This window comes from Prionailurus bengalensis, chromosome C2 (assembly GCF_016509475.1).
Source record: "Prionailurus bengalensis isolate Pbe53 chromosome C2, Fcat_Pben_1.1_paternal_pri, whole genome shotgun sequence".
Lineage (NCBI taxonomy): Eukaryota > Metazoa > Chordata > Mammalia > Carnivora > Felidae > Prionailurus > Prionailurus bengalensis.
Genome location: NC_057350.1, coordinates 18,265,566 through 18,289,140, shown reverse-complemented (window position 1 = coordinate 18,289,140; position 23,575 = coordinate 18,265,566). Strand labels below are relative to the sequence as shown.

The 23,575-nt window shown below is 40.0% G+C and overlaps 1 protein-coding gene and 1 long non-coding RNA gene across 2 annotated transcripts in view; one reads left to right on the top strand and one right to left on the bottom strand.

The window, feature by feature from the left end:
• The window catches only part of CYYR1 (cysteine and tyrosine rich 1), a 103,482-nt gene that overhangs the window by 46,254 nt on the left and 33,653 nt on the right, over nt 1–23,575 (bottom strand). The gene's annotated exons all lie outside the window — the stretch shown is intronic.
• LOC122491272 lies at nt 1,617–9,956 on the top strand. The gene is made up of 3 exons (XR_006299317.1): nt 1,617–2,160; nt 5,808–5,876; nt 9,047–9,956. It is a non-coding gene; the product is annotated as an uncharacterized LOC122491272 (long non-coding RNA).

The window sequence follows — 23,575 nt, the reverse complement described above, 5'->3', positions numbered from 1 at the left end:
TAACCATGATGGCTCTCCTCCATGCAGTGACTCAGGAGTCCAGGCTCATTGTAGCTCATGGCCCCAATCAGTCAACATATGGCCTCCATGCTTGCCCCCAAAAGGAAGGAGATTGTGTTGAAAGGTCCCACAGAGTCTTTTACATAACTCAGGCCAGAAGTGACATACATCACTTCTGCTCATGGTCCAATGGTCAGCTAGTTCCATGGTCCCACTTAACTATAAGAGGGCTGGTTGGGAAGTGTAGTCTTCTAAGGGCCCTTCAAGGAAAGGAACCCTGGGCATTGGTGAGCACTTCTCAAGTTTCGCACAACAGCCAGCTTTGGAATGGCTTCCTTAAGATGGAGAGAGCACAGGAGTAGGATCCAGCAGAGCTGAGCATAGATCTTGTTGAACCAGTCACTACCCATGTTGCCTTGAATAAATCAATCATTATCTCTGGGTCTCAGTTTTCAAATCCACCAAATGGGGAAAATAATACCTACCCTGCTTGTATTAGCGAGACTTTTTAGTTTCCGCTACAAAAGTCTGCAAGCAGAATTACCATATATAGGCGACTGTTCAAATGCGAGTACATACATAATGCAGTATGAAACCGAGAAAGCCTGTCTGGATGAGATATAACGAATTATGCTGTTCTACATCAACATTGTTAGAGCCGTAAACAATGGTACCATGTCCAGTCTTGCTTGCTTAACGGCTGAGATGCCTAAGCAGCGAAGTAAGGAGCTGTTTACGTATCAGCGCTGGTGTATTTTCTATGTACGGAGTTTGAAGAAAATGCAAAGGAAATTATGATATATGTTAAACATTAAAGATTACCCAAAGCACAAGTTTGGCGGCTCTTGTGGTATCTGATGCTCTGTTGCTAGAGAGCGTCTACCTAGATCAGCTACTAGGCCACAAAGCCGACCCTATGTTCCAAGGATGGAGGTGTAGTTAGGACAGGGTATAATACTGGCCAACTGTCAGCTATTTGAAAAGTTTCATTACCATGTATTTGAGGCGATATCAAAGTCTTAAAGACATCAATTTTTACAGATTTGGCTAATTAATGAGTATATTCGTTGTCAGACATCAAACGGTACTGAACATACATGTAGTTATTTTGTAAGTCACCTCAAGATTGCTCGTGATGGTAAAATTTTAATGGTAATAATGATAATCATGATTATTGATCATTTTTCCGTATGCAAAAAAATGTCATCAATAGCAGGCGTAATCTTATAAATAGATGTCATGCAAAATACTCAAACGCGTGAATTCTACTATTAAAATATGCTCTGGGTTCTCTGGAAAACTCAGTGAAATCTACAGTATCATGACAGAAAGAGTCCAAGTCACCTGTTTTAAAGTGACAAACTGTCCCTATAGAGAGCTTTTTTTTTTTTTTAATTTTTTTTTCAACGTTTTTTATTTATTTTTGGGACAGAGAGAGACAGAGCATGAACGGGGGAGGGGCAGAGAGAGAGGGAGACACAGAATTGGAAACAGGCTCCAGGCTCTGAGCCATCAGCCCAGAGCCCGACGCGGGGCTCGAACCCACAGACCGTGAGATCGTGACCTGGCTGAAGTCAGATGCTTAACCGACTGCGCCACCCAGGCACCCCTAGAGAGCTTCTTTTTAACTCAGCCTGCCATTTATTTTCTGAGAAAGCTCATTCTGCCTGCATGTATCTATGTCTGATAGACGAGTATTTCCTACATTAAACAGATGGGCCTCCACAGAAGCTCTCCCTATGATTCTAGTTCAGAAAACGTTTCTTGCTGCTAGTAACAGTATTATACACACACGAAACATTAGGAACACCTTTATGGTCATTGAAAGGTCACAGATCGATTACAGCCTAAAATATTAGAGTCCAGGAACCAGTCAGTACTGTGGTAACCAACCCACAAAAATCCATATAAAACTCTGCTAATTGAACTTTGTCATGGAATTTTTCTGCCTAGTCATTGGCCCACATAACTCTACGGTGACGAACAAAAGAAATGGATCGAATAAAGCCAGCTGCAAATAGATACCCACGGCCATGTGCTGGAATGCAGATAGCCTATCAACAATGAGATAAAGCTTTCTGAAGCAGAAGGTCACTGAACCAAGATTTCTGACACATGTCCAAGTGCTGGCTTTTAAAATGGAGCGTAACAGAAAGCACAGTGAGTGAATTTTATAGGATGTTTTATGTGATGTTATGATAAAATAGGACCGGGCTATTGCCAAGCGAATGCTCCTTTGTTTCCTTTTGCTAACAACTTCTATGTACTATTGCCTGGACTCAAGGGTTTGGGTTCCTTCCCACCTCCCACGAAGATTACAACCTCGAGAATGATTGTTTTTCTTCTCTTGAAACACTTCTGCTGCTCTCGTGGATAAAAGACATTCACAGAGCTGGTCACAGTTCCAAGTTGATGACCATACATTGTGTGGACACTTTGGAATAGAGAGTATAGAAAAATAAACAGTCCAAATCAGAAGGAACTTTCTACATGGCAGTTAAAAACTGTGTCCAAAATAGCACACATGCACACACAAACACAGATACACACAGCTTGAACTATGATCTCTTATCTCTGTCTCTCTTCTTACTAATCTCTTTCTTATTCAGATTTGACAGTATCGTGCTTGTCTTTAATAAATGCCATCAATGGTTTTCAATCATGGCCTGTATCTTAATTCCGGGAGTATCATTCACATGGAGTCTAGATTGAGGTCAGCAAACAATAACCTATGGGCCAAATCTGGTCTACTGCCTATTTTGTATGCTTATTAGCTAAAAACATCTTTTTTCTTAACGTTTATTTATTTTTGGGACAGAGAGAGACAGAGCATGAATGGGGGAGGGGCAGAGAGAGAGGGAGACACAGAATCGGAAGCAGGCTCCGGGCTCCCAGCCGTCAGCCCAGAGCCCGACGCGGGGCTCGAACTCACAGACTGCGAGATGGTGACCTGAGTTGAAGTCGGATGCTTAACGGACTGAGCCACCCAGGCGCCCCTTAAAACATCTTTTATATTGGGGCGCCTGGGTGGCGCAGTCGGTTAAGCATCCGACTTCAGCCAGGTCATGATCTCGCAGTCCGTGAGTTCGAGCCCCGCGTCAGGCTCTGGGCTGATGGCTGAGAGCCTGGAGCCTGTTTCCAATTCTGTGTCTCCCTCTCTCTCTGCCCCTCCCCCGTTCATGCTCTGTCTCTCTCTGTCCCCAAAATAAATAAACGTTGAAAAAAAAAATTAAAAACATCTTTTATATTAAAAAACTGTTTATTAATTTTGAAAGAGAGGGCATGAGCGGGGAAGGGGTAGAGTGAGAGGGGGCAGAGGATCCAAAGTGGGCTCTGTACTGACAGCAGAGAGCCCGATGAGGAGCTTGAAGTCACAAACCATGAAATCATGACCCGAGCTGAAGTCGGATGCTCAACTGAGGGAGCCACCCAGGCGCCCCCCCCTTTTTTTTTTTACATTTTTAAATGGTTGAAACCAATCAAAATAATAATATGCTGTGAAACTCAAATTTCAGTGTCCATAAACAAGGTTTTATTGGAGCACATCTATACTCATTTGTTTATATGCTGTCTGTGACTTCGTTTGGCTGCAAAGGCAGATTTGAGTAGTTGCAACACAGACCACATGGTCTGCAAAGCCTCAAATATTGACTATCTGGCCAAATAAAACAGAAGTTTGCCAGCCCCCACTATGCAAATGGGACCTCCTGGGGTTGAGTAGTACCTAGCCTGTGTGGCTGTCTACTAAACCTGATCTCTAATACTCATCCTTTTAAGTGCTTTTTCTCGAGCTAGGCATTTAAGATTTTCCATAAGCTAGGCCCAGACCAGATTCTCTCCAGCCTTCCCACCCACTACTTACTCTTTCCTCGGTACCCTGTAGCTTTTTATGTTGCTTCCATGTTCTAGCTGTGTGTTGACATCTGTGTAGCTTCATCTGTCTGTTGATATCCAACCTGAAATCCCAGCTCAGATGTCACTTTGAACCTGGCAGCTTAGAAATGCGTTTACCTAATAGGATTCCTCGCTTCTGTGAATTTGCAGTGTCTTGATCTTCTCTGACACACTGTATCTTGCCCTGCACTCTACTTAGTCATACTCTTGTGTCATTTCTCTTACTTTGTCCTGCAATCCTTGAGTGTAAGGACTTGCCTTATGTTCCCTTTGTACCTTTACGAATGGTGTGGGTATGGACAGGCCTGGTGACGATCCCGGTAGACTGAGGGACAAATGCCAGCATCCATCCAGGCCTCTGCACACGGGCAATCACGTATTTCCTTAGTTGCAGTGTCCAAGGAAATTCCAGTGGCATGGCAAAAGACCCAAGTTAGTGCTCTAATAAAGCTGCAATGGGGAGGGGTGGCTCAGTTCCATAAAAACAAACAAAATCTTGGAAGGGCACAAGCCCAGGACCCAATCCAGAAGCAGGCAAATACACCGAGGAACAGACAGGCCCTAAACCTCGGCAACATTCAGTAAGTAGTGAGATTCCATTCACCAGACCGGGGTCCAGGGCAACAGAGCCAATAAAAAAGGGGATAAAGTGAGGCTGTGGCGTTTGGCCAGGAGAAAATAGCAGCCGGGTCTTAGAAAGACCGGAGTTGTAAAGAGGTGACTGGGCAAAAGTCCAAAGACAGAAACACACTCAAGGTCAGAGCTAGGCTACTACCAAGACAATGACTGGAGCTGGGTCCCAAATATTGTGTAAGGACTCCTTAAATTATTCTTGCTTAGGTTTGGATTTAATTCTGAGATTTATAGAGCAGAGAAATCTATAAAGAAGGCCTAAGTGGCTCTAGCAGTGGGGGAAGACAAGAGACGCAGAGGGAGGGGGAGAGCAAAGCCTGGGAAAGGCCAGGGTAGAGAGAATTAAATGAGCCCTAACTAGACGTCAGGCCTTGATAAGGCTTTTACTTATAATACCTCATTTGACATGCATAAGAGCTGCAAGGAAGCAGCATATCCCCATTTTACAGAAGAAGAAACTGTGGCTTAGAGATTATCAGTGGAGCTGAGGTAAGAAGGCAGCCACAAATGAAGCCACACCAATTCCCCCTGCTACCTACGATTGCCCGTCACACTTTTTCAATAAATATCTACTAAATGAATAATGCAGATAGAGAAATGACAAAGCGGTCTTTTTACAGTCCAACATGGTAAATGTGAGAGCACAGATATTTGTCTCTTTTATTACTGGCCCATTGAACTCAAACTCACAACTCACTCATGGGTACTCTGTGTCCCATGTGCCAACCTGCACACGAAAAAATCTAAAAACATATTGGTTGCTGTGGTCAGGTGCTCTGGATTTCTGGCCTTCCAAGTCATTTTCACACACATGGCCAAATTCCATTTCCAGATTTATTTTGGTGTGCTCAGTCCCCCTGAGTACTCACCGTCTTCCAATTAACCCTGGTACACCTCGTTCCCTGCATGTTAAATGTTCCCTCAATAAAACCCTCCTTGATCTCTTTGTGCAGAAATGGTATCTCTTTCTTTCCTCCACTCTGATAGACATTTCTTTCTACACCATTTATATGGCTCTATCCTTAATCTGAAATAATAGTTGCATATAAGCTCCAGGAGCTTTAGAGTTTGTTTACACGTTTTTGTCCGCCCCCCACCCCCCACCCCAGCAACAGTGCCTTAGAATGGCATTCATACAAAAAGTGTTCAAAAATGTATTAAAGAACAATGTACACACGAAGTTTCACTTTCTTAGGCTCCTCAATGTGGGCATTTTTTCCCTCGGAGGTTTGTTCCCACACTCACCTTATGTTTGACTCGGTTCTTTTCAATTAATACAGTTCTTTCCAGTCACTGGAATTCTTTCAAAGAAGCAGTTGTATGAAATGGAAGACAACGGTATATTGAAGGTAACTAAGGCTTTTCATTTTATACCCCTTCCAAAGCCAATGTAAGGATCTGAGTCTAAAAGTACTTTTCACTACCAGTAGGATATACAGGCCTATTGGCATACAATCTGTTTTTCAAAGTCTTTAACAAAAATACTGATTCGAGTATTCTTCCTCTGATCATGTATTCTTCTAAGAAGTGCTATTTAAATAACTGTATGATTTCTTTTATTGTATAATTTACATCATTGTAACAGTCTGATAGTTCACAGGGACCCCTTGAAAGACTTATATTTAGAACATTTTAAAAGCGTATTAAAAGGTATTTTTTTCTCATTTGATAAATATTAATGCATTTATTGATGGACAACCATTTAGGGTTGTCCTAAATTATGAAAAAAATAATCTTGAGTGTGCAGTTATTATAAGAAAGTTAACTATTACTAAAGCTGAAAATATAAAATATATTCTTCTGGAAACTGCACCTGAAAAATATTAATGATAGAATATCTGATGGTTTCTGCTGGATAAGCTCCCTCGTTTTGATAGAGGCCTCCCCAAATGCAATCATTTTAAATTGTCTGTGTAAATAGACAATAGTAGCCATGTATATTATGGCTTAATATACATAAAACTTAAAGCCACTTATATTGGCCTCTAGAATGTGTTAAATACTTTAAGGATATTGCTTTAAAATTCTTTGCTTAACTTAATATGAAGATTATTCTACAAGCCAGCAAGTAATGAAGGGATTCTATGGAATAATAAAAGAAATGTTTAGCCAGGATTTAAGAATTCACTCGGATAATCTAACCAATTATAATATTGACTACGATTAAGGCTAAAAATAATGTACCTATCAAATAAAGTGAATTATAAGAAAGAAATAGAACACCCTGTATAGGATTATCTGAGCTGATTCTTTCTAGAATCCATTTTTTTTTACTTTTCATGTTATATGCAGTTTTAATATGGTATTACTTCTAATCTTTCAAGTACTGCTGTCAGATAAACCTAATTATTTCCTAGAAATGGCTTGCTACTGAAAGAAAAATGTAGCAGAAAACGTAGTCGCCCATTTAGCTATATTCAGTTCATATTAAAATATTTCCTTCTTTATTTTTTTCTCTAAAAGAAGACTCAAGTGGATGAGGTATCAGACATATTGGCAAAAGTAAGATGAAGGTGGGTAGAGAAGGCGTAGCAAATCCCAGGACTTGACACAGACCAGACAATTCTTCATTAAATCTCTAGGAGCCCCGGAAAATTTCCACAGATATTTCTTGGCGACTATTACGAATTGAGTATTTGTGTCCCCTCAAGATTCGTATGTTGAAGGCCTAATCTCAGTGCAATATATTTGAAGGTGGGGCCTTTGAGAAACAATTACATTTAGAGGGGGTCAAGAAGGTAGAGCCCCCATGATGGGATTAGTCCACTTATGAGCTTGGTCTCTCTCCCCCCACCCCACCCCGGCCTCCAGTGGAGAAAGAAAGCAGCTGTCTCTAAATCAGAAACAGGGGCCGGACCAAGCACTCAACCATGCTAACTGATTTTAGACTTCCCTAGAAGTCTAGACTTCCTAGAGCTAGAAGAAATAAATGTCGATTGTTGAAGCTACCCAGTATGGTATTCTGTTACAGCAAACTGGATAGAGGATAAGGATTGTCAGTGTTCCTCTCACGTGGCCCTTGAAGTCTTGGCCGACAAGATCATGAATCTTGGTGTCACAGCACCTATGCTGACTGCACACAGCTTGCTGAAGATGTTGGTGCCACTCTCTGAGCATTTGGGAAGGCAATGCTGAGACGTGTCTGGTCCTACATCTGCAATCGTCTGAGATCCAGACTTACACACCCAGCATGGTTGTCTAGGACACTAGTTTTTGAAGCTATTGTTTTAATCTCATTATGAAAAGAAGAAATTATGTTACTTTACTCCTTGTACATCTGTGTTTTATGAGGCTCTCAGACTATTCTCCTCCTAAAGTTCAGCCTGCTGACATACCAACAAATGGTAGGATTTAGCTTTACACCAACTGATTACCTTAAGAATGGGAAAGGGCTCAGGATCATGTCTCACTCTGAGTTCAAAAATTAGGCAGTAATTTACATTCTTGAAGTATCATTGAAATCCTTGCAACAGATGTCTTTTCTCCCAAAATTGAATAGATGTGGTTAGAACCATCCCTGTTCCTTTACTCAGGGCTGTCTGTGGTCAGTGGCAAACAGTTTAATATAGATCCTAATGGTAGAGACAACATCGGTTAGTTTTTGTACAGGATCCTGTCTTCTTATTCATTGTTGTATCTTCAGAATGAATTAATATGTAAATCTTAGGCTGTATAGTAATCAATTCATTCATTTGATTCAACAAATATTTATTGAGAGCCTACCATGTGCCAAGTACTATTTGAGATATTTGGAATACATTATTAAGACACTTGTCCTTGAAGAGATTACATTTTGGAAGGAGTGGAGGAACCGGCAATAAACATAACAAAGTTTAAATATTGTCAGAAGATATTAAATTCTACAAGGAATAAAAGGATAAGTCAGCAGGATAAGGAGGATCAGAGGACGGGATACAAGCAAGTTGAGATACAACGACTTGAAGGCAGTGAAAGAGTTGGCCAAGTGAACACCTGGAAAAGGGCACTCCAAGCAGATGGCACAGCCACCAGAGAATAATTTGGGTCTCAGATAGTCAAGCAAGGAGGTCAACGTAGCTGAGGGAGAGTGCCGCAGGGGGAAAATGGTAGGAGATGAGGTCAGAGGTTAGCAGATCAGGTCCAGAGGGACTCGGAGACCATTTAAGAACTTTGGCTCTTACTCTGCATGGACATAGGATGCTGCTAAAGGGCTCTGAGCAGAGGAGTGACATGATCCAAAATTGGGTTTTGGAAGGAATCCCTCCGGTTGCTGGGCTGAGAAGAGACGGTCAGGAGTGAGGGTATCCTGAGAAAGAGAACTAGGAGGCAATGGCAGTAATCCAGGTGAGAGGTATTTTTCAGAGATGAAATCAGCGACCTTGGTTCCCCATGAGTTAACTTACCAATGCTAGCTAGCCCAGACTGAAACGACTTTATACATATGCTAAAGAAATCTATTTAGATAGATACAGCTCTGCCAATACATTTCACCTCGAGAAATGCTCGGGTATGCTTTTTAATTCTTACATTTTGTGAGCAGGTGGTACAATGAATGGACACCAACTTCAAACAAACTCCCATAAGAACCATCAGGACTAACTTACCCGAAAGGAACATTCAAATTCACATCAATCAATAACAGCTAATAATGGCCTCCGTTAATTTGTTTTAATTTTGACCAAGTGATAATATTGCCATCATTTTTTTTTTTTTAACAATCCTTGATGGAACTGCTACATCTGTTGAACTCTTGAGTGTATCTCGTCCCAAAGAGAATGATCAACAAAATCAGTCCTGGATACACGCTATACATTCTGTTATACCTACTCATAGCTCATCTGTGACATAGCTTCTGAATTGAAAGCAAAGAAAAAAACAGGAAGAGAGAGAATAAAATATTTGCTCACATCTGGGAAGAATTCAACTAATTTCTTTAGCTGACTAAGGTAGGATTTAAAATGTTTCTCTCTCTCTCTCTCTCTCTCTCTTTTTGGAGCTCCTTGTTAGCTGTTTTGCCCTTCAGGAAAGGATCTGTGGTGGTATGGATTGAAAAGGTTACACTGTGATCATTTGCAAATGAATTCTATCTGGAATGAAAATCCACATCGTTTTATACTGATGTTGTAATGTTCTATGTGATATTTTGTCAAAACTATATGCTGCCTACAACATAATATTTCACCTTTAGTTATTAGCACATTGACACATTATGAGAACAGTAACAGTTGGCAATGTGAGCAATATTCCAACTATGGAGAAGATTTACCATATATTTTTAAAAGCTTACAGAAGATACTTTCACCTAGTCTTGATCTATCCCATGAGGGGTTTTAGTGGGCTTGAAAGCCTCCAAAATTATTTGCAAAGTTGTGTGTTCATATGAATTTGTGAAATGATCCAACAGTTTTTATCACAATCTTAAAGGAACCTGTGACATCACCCCTCTTTGGGGGAAAAAAAAAACTTAAAGAAACACTGACATGGAAAAACGCACAGATGGTACTTTTTAAGGGTTATTTATATATCAGAAGAATACTCTCAATTTATGTACAGTTTGATTGCTCACAAAATTTAGTTTTGTTTTGATCAAAATGGACCTTTTGCTTTCACATCTTGATTTTCTAGAGAAAATATTTTATTTTACCTGTCATTATTTTTTTTATAATGAGAGAGACCTTAATTTATTTCAATCAGCACTGATGAGCCCCTACCATAGACTGAGGGACACAATGATGAGAAAAGATAAAAAGACCAGGTTCTTGACCTTGAGAATCTCACAGTCTATCGGGAGAGATGGAGACACAGCTATTGAGCATAAATTGTGAAAAACATTATTAGGGAAATGAATTCAATGGTGGTTTTATCCCTGGGATAACTGATTTCCCAGAAAAGATCTGGGTTATGGGCACTGGGAAGATGACTATGTTTTTCTAGGCCAGGAGGAAAGTTAGAGTGTTCTGGGCACAAAGAACAACAGGTATGAAAGCGTGACCGTTCAGTTTTGTGAGAACACAGGCTTAGGGAACAGGGGTGGAGAGCTTGGCTGAAAGGAAGTCTGGAAAGATGAGGCCAGACTCCAAAGAGCCTTGGGACCATCCTAAGAGTTTGGAGTTGCGTATGTAAGGTGAGGAAAAAGTATTGAAGGTGTCGGATAGAGGAGAGAGAGAATCGAATTAGTTTAGAAATCTGACTCTGGTGGATAAGATGAGGCCAGACCGAAAATACCAGGAAGCTCCTGGAAAAAAAATCTTGAATTAGTAATAGAGTAGATATTCTTGTCCCTATTTTTTTATTTATATTTATATATATATACTTATATATATATTTATGTTATTGTATTTTTATATAAATATATATAAATTTATATATAAATATATATTTATCTATACAAATATAATATAAATATATAATATATTTAAATATATATTTAAATATAAAATATATGTATTTAAATATATATATTTATATATAAATATATATATTTTAATTTAAATATATATTTAAATATAATATAAATATATATAAATATAAATTTATATATTTATATTTCTTTATTTTTTATTTATACAAATTTCTTTTTTATCGTAGCCTATAGAAGGATCACAGTCATGTTCCTCTCTCTTGTTCCCCAAAGTGGGTCTGAACTGGGGTCCCTGCTTTCTCTCTTGCCCCTTACAATCCAGACTCCACATGAAAGTGAGTGGCCGTTTACAATAAAATACAAATCAAATCATTCTCCAGAGGCCTCAGCCCTGATGAACATCCTGACTAACGTCTGTATATTTCTATTTCTTTTTCTCCCATCTTCTTTTTGAGCCCACTACTACAACTCTGTATTAACTAAGTGACTGTATGAGCCTTATGGGAAACACGTCACCTCTGTGACTCTTGGTTTTGTTTGTTTGTTTGCATCTTTAAAGTGGTGTCGGAACTCTTGTCCTTACTTCAGGGTTCTAGATATCAAAGGAGACAAGAAGGTGAGGCATTTTAAGATTCAGGAACCCCATCTAGGGAACAAATCCCATGTCCTCCAAACACTGCGGCCCTGTTAATTCTCAAAACTCTGAGCGAAGGCATTCCTTTCCGTGCACAACATAAGCCAATAGTTCAAGTCAATCGCTTGCAATGAATTAGACAGTAAAGAAAGTTGACTCCTTCAGTGAAGAAGCTCTGGACACTTCTATTGTTTTTTATTTTTCTTGCAAATATTGTGTTTATGACATGAATGATCAGAAGTCAAGGAAAGGCTGCCCTCACATAACTTTATTCTGTCCAGGAAACATAGAGAAGGGCATTTGGACATTTGAAGCAAATTAAAGCCAGAGCAAAGGCCAGGAGCCTACTGCCAGCTTCCTACTTGTCTTTGTCCACAGGCCAAAATATTACCAAAACAAGTGTTTCCTGTCAATAAGCTGCAAGCACAACTTCTAAAATATTAGGTTTTTAATTTTTTTTCAGGCATGAAGTTCCGTAAGCTCATTATATTTTAATTATGTAGCATAACCCAAGTTACATAACAAATTAAAGTCAAACCACTGTTACGTTTCTCAAGGAATGCTGTATAAACCTCGAAGGTTAGAAAGTCAACCAAAAAAAGAATATCTAATAGTAGTTCTTTATATTATCCACGAATTTAGAAATCTTTCACTTTTAAGGACAGTTATTTGGTTTTTTTTAAAAATTTTTTTTATGTTTCTTTATTTTTGAGAGAGAGAGAGAGAGAGAGAGAGAGAAACAGAGCATGAGTGGGGTAGGGACAGAGAGAGAGGGAGACACAGAATCTGAAGCAGGATCCAGGCTCTGAGCTGTCAGCAGAGTCGGACGCGGGGCTTGAACCCACGAACCATGAGATCATGACTGGAGCCGAAGTCAGATGCTTAACCAACTGAGCCACCCAGGCGCCCCAGTTACTTGATTGTTGAATGGTTCCCACTTTCATCAAGTATAACTGGCTTATGTTGGGATGAACGTATTCCATTTCGTTGCTGTCTCTGTACATTTCTTTTAGTTTGCATGAATATGGCCAGATGAATCATACATAAAGAAAGCTCAGCTCCTCCAGAGCACTGCTATTTTGCTAAGAGCTCCACTGCCAAATTCAAAGCTAAATTCAGGTTTTAGGTATCAGAATCTTGCATAGGTCCCCGGAGAATATTTTGTTCAAATAATGTAACACCTCAGCGATCAGAGGTTCTGTTCACCTGTTGTGACTTTAGAAATACGATATTTTACAAAGTCTGAGGTAATGAATATTAAGGCATTATTGCTACCTTTTTTTAAAAAAAAAGCTCAGACAAAATATAGTGAGACAAAGGAGTGGACTGTTTTATGAAAACATCATACAGAAATGTCAAGAAATAAACTTTAGCAATTCTATAAAGAAAGGGTAAAGGAAAAACTTAAAAATCTGGAAATGCTCTGGTAGAAATCTGGTTAACTATCAATCAAAAAGAAGCAAACCATTTTGGCAGAAGAGAAATAGAAATATTAATTTTGAGCCAAAATGTTATCATTTTGTTAGTTACTGTATTTCTGCTTTTAGCTCAAAAGGTTTACAATTAAAAGCCTTTGGTCTCTTTTTAGAAATTCCTGTAAATAGCATTTGCTAGAAATTTGTTGGAAAGACCCTAAAATGGGGAAAAATGTGAAAATAAAATCTAAGATTCAGTTCAATCTACTGAAATGGTATCTTTATTTATATAATCGGAAGAAATGTCCGAATTGGAAATCAATTTGCCTTGTTATTGAGGAGCTCGGTTACTATCTGTGGCTGTCAGACAAGAAAGTGTGTAGACAACAAAGTGTGGAAGAGAAGGAAGCACATTCAAATAAATCTCTCATGAGCCTTTTCAACACAGGTTTTCTGAGACAGGCAGGCTAAACCATAAAGTTTTGTTGGTTTGGTATCTATTTCACACATACCTCGTCCACTATTAATAGCAAACAAAGGGACATAAAGAAATTAAAATACTGAGTCCTTCCTCTCTATGTTTTACAAAGATACTTTACTTATTTTGCTTATTTCTCACAACAATCCAATAGTTGTGTATTGTCATTGCCACTGACCATACAAAGACAGTCAGGCTCAGAGGGGTTTACTAAGTTGTCTAAAGTCACCTGGTGAGTAAGTGGCAAATGTGCGATTTGAATAGAAGTCTACTTACTGAGTTCAAAGCCCATTCTGTGTCTGTCACATCAGATTTTGTTACATATGCTCCTTTTGCATCGTTTTAGAAAGGTACAAGAGTTTTATGAAATAAATGAGCTTCTGATAAACTGGATACAAATGACCTTTTATAGATTGAGTCATGTATTCATATGGAACACACACATGTAATTCAAAATTTGAATTAATGAGTGTTATGCATTACATTTGTAAAGCATAAAATGCGTGAAGAAAACAGATAACCACAACTTTGAACTGAATCTTAGAATACAAATGATCACTCTCGGCTTTGCTTCAAATGGGTCAAATGTATACAGAACACGGTTTTGCTGGAGCCAGCAGCAGCCGTTGGCACGGGCTGGGAATCAAGGCACACTACTGCAGACCCGGAGGCTGGCTGAACCAACAGTGTGGCACAAAAAGACACAAGATCCTGAAGGCACAGGGAGACACAGCTTGCGACCATCAGGGACAATACCACCAGTCTCTATTTTACTTAATTTAAAATTATCAGCTGCAGGTAGTGTTGTTTTTGACAGAGGTCACTGTGGTTCAGTGCTACTGGATTTTACGTTATTAAGCACTTAAGCTGTTTGCTAGAATGACTGATGAGCAGAGGTATATTTGGAGGCCTTTAGAGGGAGTTAGCTCTTAGATCTTTGGTAATAATGGGTCTTCAAAATAAGGAAGCAAAAGATCTTTGGAAGTTCCTTGCCTTTTTTTAAATTAATTTTTTGGGGCGCCTGGGTGGCTCAGTCGGTTGAGCGTCCGACTTCTGCTCAGGTCATGATCTCGCGGTTCATGGGTTAGAGCCCCGCGTGGGGCTCTGTGCTGACAGCTCGGAGCCTGGAGCCGGCTTCGGATTCTGTGTCTCCCTCTCTCTCTCTGCCCCTCCCCTGCTCATACTTTGTCTCTCTCACTCTCAAAAATGAATAAATGTTAAGAAAAATTAAAATTAATTTTTTCTTGAAGTATAGTATCGACACAGAATGTTACATTAGTTTCAGGTGAACAACACAGTGATTCACCTTCTCTATCCTGTATGTTGTACTCACTGCCAATGTCGCTACCATCTGTCACCATGCAATGACGTTACAAAACCACTGACTATGCTCCCTGTGCCGTAACTTTCATCCTTTTGATTCATTCATTCCGTAACCTTCTACTCCCCTTCATCCATTTTGCCCACCCCCCGCCACTGCCCCTCTGGCAACCACCAGTTTGTTCTCTGTATTTATGGGCCTATTTCTGCTTTTTATTTGTTCATTTGCTTTTTTTTTTTTTTTTAGAGTCCACATATGATTGAAATCACATGGTAATTGCCTTTCTCTGTCTGACTTATTCCAGTAAGCAAAATACCATAGGTCCGGCCAAGCTGTTGCAAATGGCAACATTCTTTTTTGTTGCTGAGTAATATTCCATTGCATATATTGTATATACACACTACATCTTTATCCATTCATCTATCTCTGGACACTTAGGTTGCGTCCATATCTTGGCTATTGTAAACAATGCTGCAATAAACATAGGGGTGAATGTATCTTTTCGAGTTAGTGTTTTCATTTTCTTTGGGTAAATACCCATGAGGACTCCTTTCTTGACAGTTTTATGTTATTGCACCCATCCCATTTTTTCTAGTGACAATGATGAGTTATGGCACAACACTGATGTAGATATCTTCAGGAATACGAACATGTATTGGTCAGCAGCTCTACAACGATGGTGAGTACATGAACAGATCTTCCATTGGAGACTAACAAACCCACACCATATCATTTGACATACACTGTGAAGCTTAGGTTGGTCAATCTGCTTGTATTTGTGTGTTATAAAAGTCGTCAGAGCTGAGAAATGCTTATGGAATTCAAGCTCTTCATAATCAGCCCGCACGATCGTTTTCTGCCGCAATCAAGTTATGTTTTGTTAATGGAGGAATTTTACTGGTATAGAAGTTGAGTATCCTGTCACTTAGGCCACACGGCATGCAGCGCGTGCCAGAACTGGTCGTGACAAAACATCAACTAGGCTATCGCTGTTGTCATTGGTGGTGGTGGTGGTGGTGGTAGCAGGGTGTGTGTGTGTGTGTGTGTGTGTGTGTGTGTGTGTGTGTGTATTTTGTGTGCGATGCTTGGGATTGGTTCTGAGAGGGGACCAATTGCAAAAGTGAATGTTAGCAAACACTGGTCATGGAACATAACCAGCCAAAGCCACTTACTCTCTCACGGCAAAAGGCCTAGAAGGTTTGAAGAATTTAAAACTCAGATGTATTTGCTCTAAGACTGATTCAAATAATATAAAATTTAGTAGCAAATTCTAAGTATATGGAGCTGTAAGAACACCTGTCATGCTATTCACCAGTATTTCTGGCACTCTGTCGGCATGTGTCTCAAATCAGTGTAAGGAATTTGTCAACCCGAATCTCAAAAGAATGACTTTGTAAAATACGTTGTCAATATTTCACTAATATCACTATGATGTGTCGTCAGTTGCTTATTTACTTGTCTGATTGCCCCATTACAACTCCTTGTAGGCAGAAATCATGCTTTATTTCTTTGTACGCTCAGGACCTAGCAGAATTCTTTTACAGGATGGGGGCTGAATAAAGGGCTAATGTTAAATGAGTGAATCAATGAATAGGAGTCACCGCTTTCTTACTTTATCACACTCAGCTTCAGAGTCGGTGGCCATGCATTCCGTCTCTACTGTGTGTTAATATACTGGATATTTTCTTACCCCTCCTGACCCACCTTCCAGCCCTCTCCATCTTGCTCAATAGTCAGGAAGGCTGACCCATAACAACTGTGCCAATACACCAACTTGCCTTCTGACATATGCTTGGGTTTGGCCAAACTGGATACGGGGGATTGGAGGTTGAAAGAAACAGGAGAATGAGTCCTAGGATGCTATGGCTATCCCTCCAGTCAGTTGGCTGCCTTCCAGGGATAGCCATAGCTCTGGTGGGAGGTCCTTTTCATACAGGTACTCTGTCTGGACTTGGGTAACTACTCTTTCCTTGTCCCTCTCAGTCTTAGAGATTGGTAAAGGCTCTCAGCCGTTGATAGCCTAGAACATTGCACCATCTTTTGTTGGTTTCTCCAGTCCCCATCTGCACCTTTATGAAAGATCCTTTTATTAAACTCTCTCCAATCTCCCCTTTGAGTGTGTTGCTTCCTACTAGGAACTTGACAGTTACCATATGGCTGCTTGCATAACTCTTACACAATTAATGTTACTCTTTACGCTTGCAAAGAAAATAGGACTACTCCCATCTTAAAGAATGGCTGTGACAGAAATACACTCTACCTAACTAACTTGTATTATTTCCACTCACACATTCATTCTTTGTTCATTTTGTTTCCCAGACGCCACTGGGCATTTGTCTGTGGACATTGCAGCTGCTAGGTGTAATTCCTGTTAAAAGAGTGGCACAGACACAGCCTGGCTCAAAGTGAGTCTCTCTTTTGGATAAAAGAGTAAACTAGTTTAAGGGAGTAAACTAGTTTTGCTGAGTGAGGGAAAAGAGCAGGAGGGGGAAATTTATAAAAGGAGGAATGCAGAATACTTTAGCTATTATAAAAAAAACAATACTGGGGCACCTGGGTGGCTCAGTCGGTTAGGCATCCGACTTTGGCTCGGATCATGATCTCATAGTTCCTAAGTTCGAGCCCCGTGGTGGGCTCTGGGCTGACAGCTCGGAGCCTGGACCTGCTTTGGATTCTGTGTCTCCCTCTCTCCCGCTCTCTCTCTCTCTCTCTCAAAAATAAATAAAACATTAAACGAAGAAAGAACAGTACTGTTGGAGTTTCGCTCATTCTATTCGTTTGGGTGGAGAGAGACAGGCTTATGAGACCTTTACGATGGCTATGGAGGAAAGTCAATGAGCTTTAAATCGGGTTTTGTTACAGCACCCTTTAAAATGTAGAAGACTCTTGGGGCGCCTGGGTGGCGCAGTCAGTTAAGCGTCCGGCTTCAGCCAGGTCACGATCTCGCGGTCCGCGAGTTCGAGCCCCGCGTCGGGCTCTGGGCTGATGGCTCAGAGCCTGGAGCCTGTTTCCGATTCTGTGTCTCCCTCTCTCTCTGCCCCTCCCCTGTTCATGCTCTGTCTCTCTCTGTCCCAAAAATAAATAAACGTTGAAAAAAAAAATTAAAAAAAATAAATAAATAAAATAAAATGTAGAAGACTCTCTAATTTCATTCATTATATACGCCCTGTCAGCATTCTGAGGGTTGTCTGAGGGCCACAGTAGGTCAATGGTCACTCTCAGATCCCACCCTCCAAGGGCTACTTCAGTTTCTCTATCAGGCTCAAGAGTTGAGTGAACTCTGAGGTACTTTCACGTGGAGATATTTGTAACTTGCCTCTCCACTAGACCACCAGTGCGTTTGTATGTCTCCTTACGTAAGGCTACTTAAGACTCAGAGTTTCCAGAGAAGCATGGAAGAGAAAGATGTAATATATCGTTGAAAGCCACACAGGTCTTAAGCTCTGCTTTTCTATGAGCTGTTTTGTTGTGCTTTTAACAAATGGGCATATGTATGATCTATTATGAATTAAGAAATAGTGTACATTACCAGAGGAAGGCAATATCAAATTATAGAATTTCAAAATCGGGTATGGCAGGAACTTGGGATTTTTTTCAGATGGTGTAAGTCTCCTTACTTAGTACATTTTAAACACCATGGCCTCCATACTTCAGAGCCCTTCGTTTTAGAAAAGCATGGCAGGAGTCACTCTAATGTGATTATAAAGGGCCTGAAGGTTTGCTTTTAAAATTCAATACGTAGGTAGAAAGAAAGTGGTAACTTTTCCCCTTTGATTTCCAGTCACTATTTTTATAACACTGGCAGCCCTGAGACACTGGAATGGAAATGGACCTGCTTCTGGATGTTACCTGAGCACCACCACACCAGCCCTTCGACTGGCTCTTTGCATCTGCACCTTGATCTTTATTTCTGCATTCCCCCAACGCATCATTTCTATATCCTCCAGACTTATTCTCAGCTTTCTTGATGCTAGGTGCACTTGTTCCGTCATTCAACAGATATTTATGGAGAACCTACTGTGTACCAGGCCCAGCCAAAGATCCTGCGCTCAAAGAACCATGCAAAAGAGCCAAGAATTTGTAAATGCTGTGAAGGAAAAGCACAAGGGTAGGAGCATATAGCCAGGGAACCTTACATGATGTGTGGATTCAGAGAAGCTTTCCTAGGGGAATTATTGGAAAGGACTGTGATGGATAAGTGTGCTAATTAATTAAGTGAAGGGTACAGGAGAAGGCCTAGGGAGAGCTTATCAGATAGAAAGAATGGTATAGGCAGGGACTCAGAGACCATGTGGTGCTAGAATCAGGTACTGATGTATGTAGTGTTTGACTTAAAACCACTGGGCTCCAGGTAACTTATGCATAAGATCAAGGCTCAGATACCAAAGGGTCCAAGCTGGCTTCTTCTATGTTGTTCTTCGGTGTGGCGTCGCATCCCCCTATGGTTCACCACCCAGAACACATAAAGAGCAGATGTAAGACCGAAGTAAGCCACAATGCTTGACCTCAAACTACGGAGAAGGAGGAGCCTACCGCCATGAGGCTGGTAGGCAGACAACTAGAAATATCTGGTAAGAACAGTAGCGGTCACCATAGAGATGACCTTTCGTTTATCAGATACTGTGGTCCATGGAAAGAGCAAGTTACTGGTACCCTGCCTAAAACCAACCCATTTTCTGCCCTCTCATTTTCAACCAGCTGCCCCTATATAGGTGAATAGGTGTGGGTGGGGGCATTGTAGGGGAGTGATAGGGTGCAGAAGTGGAGATCAGAAGGTGTTCACTAACCACGGCAATGATTTGGAAATGGAGATTAGGCAGAGCAAATAAAATACCATTTTCATTTCTTTGACTTTTTTTTCCCACTTCCCGGAAGAAGGAAAAGAGTAATGTTGTCCTTAATGTTATTTTCCACACATCTGTTGAACATTTTATTGAAGCTATCTTTTTCTTTTATTTTAGAGGGGCACAAGAAGAGAGAATCTTTTTTTTTTTAATGTTTATTTATTTTGAGAGAGGGAGAAAAGTGCACAAGTGAGCAGGAAGTGGGGAGGGACAGAAAGAGAGAGGAGAGAGAATCCCAAACGTGGGGCTCCATCTCATGAACCATGAGCCAAACTCAAGAGTCGGATGTTCAACAGACTGAGCCATTCAGGCACCCTTATTGAATCTGTCTTAATTGAGTTTTCAAGAAGTCCTTTGGATTCTTTGCTCCTTTGTATGTGTATTGTTCTGGTCTTGTTTTACAGATGAAATAGAGTCTCTTAGTTCTCTTTGGATATTAATCATGATGTTCTTTTTTCATGAGTTTATTTTACCACTTTGTTCCTCTCCCTTCTTTATTTCTCCCTATTTTGTTTTGTTCTGGCTCTACCTTTCAGAGTAGAGGTTGTCCTTAATGTCTGGTCTTCCTTAGCTGTCAAATCATATTTAAAAGTGAGGCCCAACACCTTTTGGGATGAGCACTGGGTGTTGTATGGAAACCAATTTGACAATAAATTTCATATATTAAAAAAAAAAAGTGAGGCCCAAATGAACTAGACTGGGAAGCATAAGTGTAGTTTCGTGATCTGTGCATCTCACTATGAGATCATTTGTTTGGCTGGGGGAAATCTCCAAATGCCTGTATCTGCATTTTAGGGGATCTTAACTTATTTTGTGCCATGGCAGTCTGGTGACGCCTGTAGACCCTATTTCAGAATGTATTTAAATGCATGGAACCAATTATAGCAAAGTTTTAAAAATAAATCTGTGAAACAATAATATGTGCTTTTTATTAATGCATCATATAATAAGCTTTAGAGTTTGATCTAATAACTGCTGAAGTAATGATGAATGAAAATATTATTTCAAGATATACGCGATGGATAATGTGATAAAAAAGATTACCGTGATTCCTACCAGTGACAAAGTGACGGGTACTGCGATTATTACAATGGTTTGTTACCTACATTCAAAAATGACAGAGATGCTAATTTGCAGGTTAGTGGAAACAAAAATGAATTTTTGTGCTCATGGACCCTATGGTTAAAAATCCTACTGTAAGTCTATACTTTTGAGTGGATCCATTTTCTTCCAGAAGGCAGTTCACCAATCTCCAACCTCAAGTATCTATGCCTGGCTGCAGGCCTTTCCAGAGCCATGCAGGGAACAAATCTCTCTTCAGTGGGAAGATTTTCCCATAATCCCTCTGATTTCAGCATAGTAACTCACCCTCCAACCTCAACTCTTCTTGCTGTCTCCAAATCCAGAGGCTATCTGATCAAACCTGTCTAAAAATAGATCCCAGGTTTTGTTTTGATGGAGCCAGGGTGGGGAGGGAAGATGGGAAGCCTGGCTTCTCTTTTAAGGATGTTCAGTTCAGAGGCACCTGGGTGTCTCCGTCGGTTAAGCATCCAATTTCGGCTCAGGTCATGATCTCCCAGTTTGTGAGTTCGAGCCCCGCATTGGGCTTGCTGCCATCAGGGCAGAGCCCGCTTCAGATCTACTGTACCCCCCACCCCTGTCCCTTCCCCACTTGTGCTCTCTTTCTTTCTCAAAAATAAATAAATCTTTAAAAAAAAAAAAGTTCAGTTCACACTACAGATTTCAGCCCCATTTTTTGCACACCTGCATTCCAAGCACGGGTTGTCTCCGGTCTGAGTATTTTCATAGTTTTATGCGAAAATGACTGGCTTTCTGGCTTGCTGCCTCAACAGACTCAGATTGCTGCGTTCTCCAGTCTAAAGCAGCTACCGGTGGTTAAACTATTTCCCAGATTTCAAAATGTTACTTTTGTTGTCTGCTGTCTTCTTTTTGTCCTTGTGAATTTTTTTTTCTCTTAATTCCTTTACTGTCATTGCTTTGTGAGGCTTCAGGAGGAAGTTCAGATAGACATTTGCATTCAGCCTATGCTGTTTAAACAGCGCTTTGATGCATTCATAAATTCATAAGTAGCATTTTATTGTGTCTGGGATTCACATCTTTTTTTCTGCTCATAGTAGCATATCTTCTTCTCTCTGATTTAATATAAAAGTGAGACAACAAGGTTGATATGCAATGCCACTTTAAGGAAGACATCTATTCTGTGTTTTAAGGAAATCATTTCTTAAAGAACTTTTCTCAGACTCTCCCTAACTGCTTTTAGTGTCTCTGCTTAGGACACTACACTGAGTTTCTCAAAGTCAACAACCAAGGATGTGGGCAGTTTTTTCTTCTGGTACAATGGTAAACGTGGAGTAGCTCTTATGGGTACAACCCTACCACAGGTAGCAACTGAGTTATTCGTCAATATAAAACACATCTCCCCGAAGTCACTGGAGCGAAACGAAAAGCAGGCATAAATTGGAAGAGAGTCAAAACTGGGAAGAAGCGAATAGGAACTGGTGAGTTTCCTGTTGATCAGGATTTTTGCTAAAGGGCATGCGCTGGCCAGATTAAACAGATTCACTAAATCTTGGATAGAAATCTTTGCAGTGTACCATTTTTAAGAATTAAAGGTCAGAATTTAGGACTGTCAAGGCAGATGGAAAATGAGGGAGGAAATCAGGGAAAGGAGAAACTCTGGGGAAAGGGGGAAGGGGAATATCAAACTGTGTACATAAATTCTGGGAGAGAAAATCAGGATGGCATCTGAACTATGCATGCATAAACCGTGAGCAGCCCTGAGGCTAAAAGAATTGAACCGAGATTTTAGCAGATACCCACTGCGGAGGTGACAAACATTAGGACTTGAGTCCTGTCATGTTAACTGCCTGATGAAACAAACAAACAATCAAATGCGCAGGGAAATACCAGAATATAATCTCTATCATGTACTTTTCACAACGTCCAGGATACATCTCAAATTACTAGGCACATAATCAAGAGGAAAGGCAACTGAGATGACCCAGACGCCAGAATTAGAGCACAAAAAATTTAATTTAGCTGTTATGAGTATGCTCAAGGATATAAAAGAAAATATATTTGTGATGAATGGATAAACAGGATATCTCAACAGCGAGATAGTAACCATAAGAAAAGAATCAAACAGAAATTCTGGAAGTGAAAAATACAGTATCTGAGACAAAAACGTCGTTGGATAGGCTGGACAACCATGGTGGAAATAAAAGAGTCAGTGACTGAAGATCACTCCACTGAAATTATACAGTGTGGAGAACAAAGAGGAAAAAAATGATAGGAAAAAAACCTGAGTCTCAGTGATTAGTGCACTGTATCAAAAGAGCGACTACATATGGAGTTTTAGAAACAGATGAGAGATAGAATTGGGTAACCCAACATTTGAAGAAAGAATGGACAAAAGTTTCCAAAATTTTAGATTCAAAAACCTCAGAGAACTCTACGTGGTATAAATAGAAAAAAAGCAAACAAACGAACACAAGAGTTGGAAAGGTGACAGTTGTTAAACAAACGAAAACAAAAAATAAAGAAAATCTTAAAAGTTTCCAGAAGAAAAAGGGACACATAACATATACAGGGCAAAAATACAAGTTGCCAATGACTTCTCTCAGCAGAAACACTGGAGGCCAAAATATAGTTGAATGACATCTTTAGAGTGTCGAATAAAAACAACAAATTGTGAACCCAGCATTCTCCGTGGAACAGAAATAACTTTTAGGAATAAAGGTGAAATAAAGGCAGTTTCAGATTAACAAAAACAAAGGTAATTCTCCAGCAGCCTTTGCGTTCAAGAAAAGCTACAGTAAGTTCTTCAAGCACAAGGGAAATGATTCCAGATAAAAATTCAGATTTTAATTAAAACCTATTTATGACCATTTAAGGCAAAAATCCTAGCATGTATAGCTTGTGTAATAAACATGAGAACTATAACATAAATTACAGGGTGTAAAAAAACCTATAAGATTGGACTAAAAAAAACCAAA